Consider the following 8,366-nt stretch of genomic DNA (forward strand, 5'->3'; position numbering starts at 1 on the left):
CTCTCAACGAGAAGGATGGGGATTCTGCGGCAGATTAAATCTCCGCTGGTTAGCGTTTGATTAAACTTGGGATTGAGACCGATGTTAATGCTCGGTTTGCGCGCGATTGCATGCCGCAGAAATTGACAGTGCTATCATCGTGACAACGCCATAAAAGTAATCCAGCCCAACGCGTCTAACGTACGGCTTCAACGCGCTCATAAATGAAAATACTCGGATAGGAGTCTCTACACTCTGCAACAACCTCGATGTCTATCGCTCCTTCTTTCACTGCACACTATCCTTATTAAAAACATGTCGATTCATTAAAAATGTTGATAGTTCTCTATCTTAATGACGATCTAAGCGTGGAAATTTAATTTAAACGATGATATTCTCTGTCGAAAAGCATTCCCGAATTAACCAAAGTTGATGCTCTCTTGTTCAGGTTATTGACAATAAAAATAAAAATTCATTTTAATTATTATTTGAGAATATTTATGTGTTATGTGTAATTACTTGTGCATATCAGATTACTCTTTTTAATGCGTCTTGCTTGAGTTGACAATGTATAAAAAAGAAAAATCTTCCAACGATATTACGGAATAATTTTGTCCGATGTTAGTTTTGTTAACCAGAGTTATAAGTAAATTTTACAGATCTAAAACCCTCTAGAAAATAATTAAAAACATTCTAAAACATTGCAGAATATTTTTGAAATAATAAAAATACTCCATAGTACCGTAAACTGGGGCTAAGCGTTGCATAAGATATGTGAAGGAAAGCGGTGCACCCTCAATTCTGTATATTATAAACGCGATATTGCTTCATTATTGACTAGTTTTTGAAAAATACATGTTTCATGTTAGATATGAACCTCTATATTTTTTACCTGTATGAAGCCAATATCTTTTGCAGAAACGCCTCGCTTAGTCCCATAGTTTAGATTCAAGAGCATATAGAATAAAACATTTAATTAGGAAAATGTTTGTTTGAATCAAGCAAATTCTTTCTTTAATATAGCGTCCACCAAATGTTTGTTTCATTCAAACATTTTTCTGAGCATTAAAGAATATTTTAGAAAAGTTCGGAAAATGCTAGAATTTTATAAAATTTCAAAAATAAAGAATCTTGAATCAAATTATAAGCCATTTTAGAACATTTTAGAGTACTCCAGAATACTAAACAAACATCTTAAGCTAAACTAAACTAAACTAACTAAACTGAATTTATAAATTTAAATCAGTGAACTTTCCCTGAGAATAAGTCACGATTTCGCGATTTTAATCAATGAAAATCCCCTAGGATCAGTAAAAATATAACTATAATTCTTTCATATTTAACTGATTTAGTTAGGGATGTAAGTTTTGTACTTTCGACAGTAATTATTCCCATTAGGGTGGCTCCAAAACGCTTTTTTTAGAGGACAACGATCCCCGCCATTTCATTCTAAATCCGTAAAAAGTAATTCCCAAATTTTTTTTATTTTAACAGTTGCGGGTTTTGACTTGAAGTTTCTCATGTAATTTGAGGGGGATAAATTATTTTTTGAGTTTTTGGAATAATTTGGTGGGGTTTATAAAAATTTGACGGGAAAGTATCGGGGCTTGTAAAGAATTATCCAATGAAGAATTTCATTTATCAGACATATGGGTTTGATACCCTTAACACACCCCCAGGGGTACCTGAAAACTATCCTTAAAAAAAGTCAATTCTCCATCAAATCGACCTTTTGTGCACTGTATTCTGGTCTTTTTTTCACTTAAAATTATTAATATTGGTCTAGTGGAATATTTAATGTCATGGGTTAATTAATTTTCAATTATTTAAACAAATGGAATTTGTTTAAATCTTTTCGTTTCGAATTTTTTTTAAATACAAATTTTAAATTTGGGTCTAGTGGAATATTTATCAGTATTGGTTTCATTAATTTTTTATGATGTAAACATATGCTATTTGTTTAAAGAAAATTTTTGTTATAATAATTTTTATTTTTAAAAAAATCAAAAAGGAAATCAATAAAACAATGTTATTAAATATTCCACTTAAAAAATATTAATAATTTGTAATAAAAAAGTTATTTTTCGAATAAAAATTATTTCAAAAAATTCCATTTGTTTAAATAATTAAAAATTAATTCAGCAATGGCAATGAATATTTTACTAGACCAATACTAATAATTTTAATTTGAAAAAATATGAAAATACAGTGTTCAAACAGTCGATTTCATGAAGAATTGACATTTTTGGGTTTAGAGGTCATTTTCAGGTAGTCATGGGGGTGTGTGAGGGGTGTCAAACCTGTGTCTGATACATGAAATTTTTCATTGGATAATTCTCTACAGGTCCTCATACTTTCCCGTTACATTTTTACAAATTCTACAAAATTATTCCAAAAATTCCAAAAATAATTTCCCTCCATGCATTTTACATGGGAAACTTCAAGTAAAAACCGGCACCTGTTAAAATAGAGAAAAGAAAAAAAAATGAGGAAACTTCTTTTTTCGGATTTAGAATAAAATGCATGCAAAAAACTTTTGCCAAGCATTTTTGGACCACACTAATGCCCATAAGTGACGGAAATTTTGGAAATGACTCAAACTAATCAGACAATTATCAATCCTATTTAATTTTGTTTGTGGGCAAATTTCAAATATTGATTATTTTGTTTCCGGCTTTTTATGTCAACTAAACCGGTGTGAAAAGCAAGAATGCCGTTAATTATAAATTCAGAGTAGAACTGGATTATAGGCGCACATGTATTTTTCGTGAACCAAAAGGAAAGGGTGTACTTTCAAAAAAATGGCGATGGGCAGTGCAAGTTTTTGTAGTCACAGGGCTGTTTCTGTATGTTCTAGTAACAGTTCTTTTATTCTGTATGACTAGCAATTTTTCAGAATTGAAAGAAACAAAACTGTTTATTGAAGCCTTCAATGCAATTAATCTATTATAAATAATATAATATATTTAAATATATCAATATTTCAAATTTCATAAAAAATGTATTTACCAGTTTTTTTGTTTTACTTTGCAGTAAGCTCATGTCACTGTAAAAAATGAGTACATTTTAATTAAAGTAGCAGAACTTGTGATGTGACTTTCATAAATTTAACCGCTCAGCCATTAAAGATCTAGAAGAATAACAAAATATAATTTTTAATATTAGATATTAAGTTATTCATTGATTTCCAGTGGGTTTTGAATAAGTGGTATCGCGAAAAAAATGATCGATTCTCAGCAAAATTTCACTGAGACTCAATATGTAAAAACAAGAATTTGGTAGATTTTGTGCAGATACAATCTTCTTCAACGGTTTATGACTCTTTTAATATCATTTTAAAAAATGAAGTCGTTAAAATTAGGAAAAATTAGAAACCCTGTAAAGCATGGAAATCCCATTAAAATTAATTAAATATTAATAAATTCCTTTTGATATCCATTAAAATATCATAAAATAACTTTAAAGTCTTTAAATCTGATTAGATCCGTTAAAACCTTTAATAATCCCTTGGAATCTTTTAAAATATCCTGATACCTTACAGGTATCTGTAAAATCCTTCAAAATCTCCTGAAATTCTATGAAACTCTTTAAAATTGCATATAATTTTTTTGAACTCCTAGGATCATTCATATCCTTAGAAATTCCAATATAAAGAGGGACACCAAAGTTAGCCTATTTTTTGGACCTCCCTAGCGACCTGGGGATAAAATATCAACATATGTTAAAGGTATCAAATTACTCGTCATTGAAAACCAAAATGAGCATAGCTTTTCGTTTTTTTTTAATTTCAAATAATTACTCCTATTCAGGAGTTTAGAAGACCCCAAAAAATTACAAAACTGAAAATGCCACTAATTATAAAATAATTTTTCACATCAACCCCGTATCGACCAAGAAAATACGTGATTTTACTTATGTAAGATTTATTTTATAGAAAAAAATACAATGAAAAATGATTTTATAATTAGTGGTATTTCCTATTTTTAAATTTTTGGGGCTTTTCACCCCCTAAATAGGGGCAATATTTTAAAATTAAAAAAAAAGCGATGCTCACCTTAGTTTTCAATGACAAGTAATTTGATACCTGTATCATAATTTTTTATTTTTTTCACACCGGTCGCTAACGAGGTCCAAGAAATAAGCTAAAAACATCCTATTTTGGCGTCATTCTTTGTTAAATCTCTAACAAATTCTTTGGAATATGAGGGAATAACTTACACTTTTTGAAATCCTATAAAATACCTTTCATTTTTTTGAGCGCTTAAAAACTCCTAAGAATCTTTTAAAATACTCTAAAATCTTTAGAATCCTTTGAAATTCAATAAAATATTAATAAATTCGTTGAAATTCCGCGAAAGTACATAAGGTTTGATGAGAGTCTCTCATATCCTTTAAAATATTTCAAGTTCTCTAAAATGATTCGACATCTTGGGGAATTGATTAAAATAGCTTATTGAGAACTTTGAAAATCCCTTAGAATGATTGAAAACTTTGAAAATGCCTTTAAAATCCTTGAAAATATTTGTCACTCTTGGAAAATTTCCATATCTTTCAAATCATTTGAACTCTTCAAAGAAAATTGAGATAAAGGTGTTGTGCGGGCTGGCCTATGCTTAAAAAAGCTATTTTAGGTATTGTTCGTAGTATCTAAAATCGCACCTATGATGGCGATATGACAAAAACATTATCTAATTTTAATTTAAAATACCTCAAATTTATAAGAGTTCAAATGCTTTGAATACTTTGATTTTCTCTTTAAGTGTTCAAAACTTAATTTACACATTTTTTCAGTAGGAAAGGTTTAATTTCTTCAGTTTTATGATTTGGAACATTAGTAACTGAGAAATTACCAGAAACATGTTTTTATTTTTTGCGGCCACCCTATAACATTTAGTTATATTTTCGATTGCTAATAAGCATAAATAAATATGCACATAAAAGTATATATAATAATTTTGTTGTGTTTTTATGTTGACCATGATTTTGATTGGGATAATGTTAAAATTTTGCATAGTGAAAGTACGGAGAGAAAGAGAGAATTTATGAAAATGCTTTCCATAAAAAAATCAAAGAATTAATCTATTAATTTAATGGCTGATTTGGACAGGTTAAGCAAGAGTTACGCTAGTATAATTAATTTTACTCAGCCTTTTGACCCTCACCGGATGTTTCAGGTATGTTTGTGATGGGTTTTCATTTTGAGCCTCATTTGATTCTCGGGTGCCAGGAAGAGAGCATCGTGGTTTCATTGCTGTTCCTGCCTGCACGAATATTTTTTATTTTGTTATTTTCGTTTATATATTCCTTTTCCTTGATATGAGTGCCGAAACGTTGGTGATCATTTTTTATAATTGTTTTTTTATTGTGGTTTGATAATAATGGAAATAAAAAAGACGAAATAAATAACAAAAAAGAAGTAAGGAGATTTGGTTGGTTGCCTTCTCATTTTTCTTTACTCTTTTTTTTTTGTCAACGAAAAAATATCTTTTCTATTTTAAGAAAAATATTTTATCTTTTTTTTCAAATTTCAATAGGAACATTATTTGGTGGTTGTCCAAATTTGGTCGTTCGATTATTGGTTTTATTTTCAGGAATTCTGCACATTAATAAGATATAACAATATATAATGTATAATGTATAATGTGTACAATACATGTGTGTATACAGCAATTGGTCAATTTAATTAGTCATAGCTCTCTGTATGAAATTTTCTGTGGCTGACTATTGATGTCGCATTACTCTTTAAATTACTTGGAGTCAAAATGTCACTGCAAGATTGGTGTGAATGCTTTAGCCACTCCATTACAGTGTTTCAGCTACACCATTGAAGTGAGCAGCTTGACTGTTTCCGTTGGTGTGAAACTTTCAAACCAAAATACGGTGGCTCTTGTCACACCAACTGGTGCGACTACTTTGTTATATCACACCAACTGGTGCAAAAACTCGGTGACGTCATTTCCGCACCAGTGCAGTTTGATGGAAGCGCAGTGGTGAGAGGAGTGGTGGGAGCAGCGCGTCGTGTCAGCGTGCTTTTCACTGTAATTTTCCATTTTCATGAGTAACACTTTCACTTTCGTGGTAGAGTAGTTGACACTTCCGGACGCTTGTGCAATTAAATTGTGTTTTGTGATGTGATGATTACTTATAACTTTGTGATAGTAAGTGTCCTGGAAATACTGTTATATTTCAGTGCGTTATAGAAAATGTGGATGCGGTTAAGGACTAATGTGAAATTACAAAACGTGTTTCTTTAGGATTTTTGTAAAACTCTTGACGCTTTAGCGGAATTTTTGGAGTCTAAGGAAGGCGATGGAGCCGCGTCCATGTTGTGCTGCTATGAAGGCCATCCTAGTAAACGTTCAACAACGCAGCCCTCTACTGACAGTTAGGTAAGGATACGTTTTAAATATTTTCCTTAACCTTTTAATAAAAGTGTTAAAACGTCCAGAAGGAATGAACTAATTGAAATGATAATTATAATAAATAATTGAAATAATTGAATCTGATTATTGTTTCAGGATGGAGAAGAGAAACGTTCCAGAAGAAATATAAATTTAATTAATGTAAAATTTATAAAATTGTAAAAGTGTGAATTTCATTAATATAGGCAATTATTATAAGTATATAGTGAATAAAAAATTGTTTAACGCAATAAATGTTTTTATATTCTTTTAGCGTTTATCCCCTTTTAAATAATTCATTAAATCAATGAAATCGATTTAGGCCATGTAAAGCCACCAGTCCAACCATTTGAAGTGACCAGTCACTCCATTTGAAGCGACCAGTGACACCATTTGTAGTGACCATTCACATCAATTGCAGCGAGCAGTCACACCAAATGTAGCGACCAGCCACACCATTTAAAGCGACCAGTGGCACCATTTGGAGTGACCACTAACACCAATTGCATTGAGTAGTGACACCAATTGTAGCGACCAGCCACATCATTTGGAGTGACCACCTACACTAATTGCAGCGACTAGTCGCACCATTTTCTGTGAGCAGTAGCACCGTTTGGAGCGACCAGGGACACCACTGGGAGCGACTAATCACTCCAAGCCATACAGTCATTTTCCACTGCAACTTAGTCTCACGCTCCACTCCAAAGTGATAAGCTCACTTCTGGCTTGAAGGTGGAGTGATATTTCACACCATTGCAGTGGGGTCTGACTCCAAGAAATTTAGAGAGTACCTTTGGGGAAAACTTCATAAAATTCCCGAAAACTGAAGAGCTTTAATGGAAAGTACGTTAATTTACGAAGAATGGATTCATTTCATATTAGATTCTTTTAATAATTAGTTAAAGTTGAAGTAGTCGTTTCTTATAATACCTGATGGGGAAATGTACTGATTTACTATATACAGAAGATAATTTCATAAAAATCTGATCGAAACGTGAATTAACTTTATCAGTACGCCCCCAATAGAGAATACTCGCGAGGTCGGCAACACGTGTGAATTAATCACTGAAGGGTGCGTTCGTTCTTGCGGGCATGCGTGCATCTGCACATGTATGCATGAATGATACATGCGTATTTCGGACCGCGTATAATAACAGGTTGCCAACTTGACCATCCGTCGTTCCCTTCCTGGCCAGCAAACCGTGATGTATGCGCTAATTGTGAACCTCATGGTATGTCATCTTTTTTCTTTATAAAAAGCTACAGCTACTCTCCCACCCCTTTTCTCCATCTTCTGTAACCTTTTCGCTTATACCTTTAACCTCGCATCGCAGTAATTTACGCGATATCGAACTTATATCGACTGAAATCTTCGATTCGACGTATTAATCTTATGGTGCGGTTATTTGATTTCTGATTTAAGATAAGCTTATTAAATGGAAAATTAACATTACTTGCTCAGAAAAAACAAAATATAAAATTGATGGGGGTAATCTCTAAATGCAAAAAAAAATGAACATCAGTAAGGGTAAACTGAAAAGTCATTGATACTTAAAAGTACCTGAATGTACCTGAATCACTTTTTACATTTCATTTTTTCTGTGCGTAAATCGAGCACTTGCATTTCTATATATATATATATATAGAGAGAGAGAGAGAGAGAGAGAGAGAGAGGAGAGTACTTGAATATGAGATATTCTCGTAATATGAGAAATCGGGGTATCAGCTAAACTAAGAGACCTACTCTGTTGGTTCTATCACTAACTTGTAGCCCTTAAAGAAAGAGTAATTTCGTGGTATTCGCACTTTAAATTTGCAATGAGACACCTGGTGGCCGTCAGCGAAGCTATTTTAATGGGGGATGATACCGTACACATATCAATGAGATGGATTTTTTCCCTGATTATCGTAAGGGAAAACGCAGAAACAAGTGTTGTGCTAAAGGTTGTACTTCCACGACAAATAAAAACACAAATTTGAGTTTCC

This window comes from Belonocnema kinseyi, chromosome 6 (genome assembly GCF_010883055.1).
Source record: "Belonocnema kinseyi isolate 2016_QV_RU_SX_M_011 chromosome 6, B_treatae_v1, whole genome shotgun sequence".
Classification (NCBI taxonomy): Eukaryota; Metazoa; Arthropoda; class Insecta; order Hymenoptera; family Cynipidae; genus Belonocnema; species Belonocnema kinseyi.